This window comes from Equus caballus, chromosome 12, assembly GCF_041296265.1.
Source record: "Equus caballus isolate H_3958 breed thoroughbred chromosome 12, TB-T2T, whole genome shotgun sequence".
Taxonomy (NCBI): Eukaryota; Metazoa; Chordata; class Mammalia; order Perissodactyla; family Equidae; genus Equus; species Equus caballus.
In genome coordinates, this window is record NC_091695.1 from 34,022,392 (window position 1) to 34,024,055 (window position 1,664).

A 1,664-nucleotide genomic window follows, 5' to 3' on the forward strand; every position below is an offset into this window, starting at 1 on the left:
AATTTTAGTTTTGATACTCTCTCATGCTCTGAACTTACCCTGGTGGTTTTAACACACTAGAAATTATTTACTCATAACAAAGTGAGGACAAGAGCCCCTTAACTGTAAGGTTAATGGGAGGGTTTTATGAGGAAATTCATGACACTGCTCAGCACACAATCCAGGACACATTAAATTGTTCAATAGATGTTGGCTATTACTATCATTGATTACTTACAGATAACTATGAATGACAGCTGTACCTGTAAAAAGGAATGCCAGGGGTGCTAGAATTTATGGGTTAACTTGGGGAAATTCCTGAGACATCATCAGCTCTGTAGACAGCTAGGCATCATTACTTCTGGGCAGGTGTAGATTCAGACCTAGCATCCAGACAAATCAAACCGCCTGAAGTCATAAAGACACAAATCACAGAAATGATCTTCTGTTTAGTTTGCTTCAGTTCATGTACACTTGAGTCAACAGGTAACCAGCATCAAGCTATGATGAGCATTGATGTCGAGAAAGAGTCAAAGCAACTGTTTCAATTCCCAAATACAACAAAAGTATATTTCATATGTTTGTTGATACATTCAGTGTGTGATAGCTCACTAATAGATTCATAGCAGATAACAACAACTGGCTATGTTCCATATCCAAAGTGATCTTCCTTGAGTTGAAAGAGTAAATCAATATTAATGACCAAGAAAATTTTGAAAAAAGATTAATAATTAAAAAGACTTGGAGATTCAGACTTTAAAAAATAATATAAACATTAACAATTCCTTATTCTTGTAAAAATAGACATGTCAAAAGAAGAAATAGAATTTAACAAGTAAATTTTAACATTGGTAAGAATTTAACATACGATATAGGTAGTATTTTAAACTGATAGAAAAAGGATAATCTCTGCCCGAAGTGATCGCTTAAACCTGGCTCACTATCAGTAAAAAGCATTAGAGGGATTAATAGATATTCATTTATATAATCTTAGGATGGGAAAGAAATTTCTAAACTATAACATGAAGCCAGAAACTATGAGAAAAAATATGATACAACAATTTAAACTTGGCTATGGGTGAAAAACCTACTTATATAAATACAATTGATAAACTGTAAATTGGGGAGAATAGAATCATCTATAATATAATGAGACAATATCTATAAAGGTTAACACATTGTAGATATCAAGCAGTTAATTTTGCACATTCCGCTTTGGTGGCCTGGGGTTTGCTGGTTTGGTTCCCAGGTGCAGACATGGGACCGCTCATCAAACCATGCTGAGGCAGCTGCCCCACATATAAAGTACAGGAAGATGGAGACGGATGTTAGCTCAGGGCCAGTCTTTCTCAGCAAAAAAGAGGTGGATTGGCAGCAGATGTTAGCTCAGGGCTAATCTTCCTCAAAAAAAATAAAATAAAAGTTTAAAAAAAGGCAGTGGACTGTATAAAGTTGGGAAACACAGACAAGCATATTTTATCTTAGTTAATCCTGAAATTCAGCAAGTTATTATTTTGATTCAGTGCTCAATTATTAATATCTACAATGTGTTAGCCTTTATGCATATTGTCTCATTATATTATAGATGATTCTATTATCCCCAATTTACAGGTGAAAACCAGAAATTAACAGCGTTTGAGATCATACACTTAGGAAATTGAGAACCAGTACTCAACATCCATGCC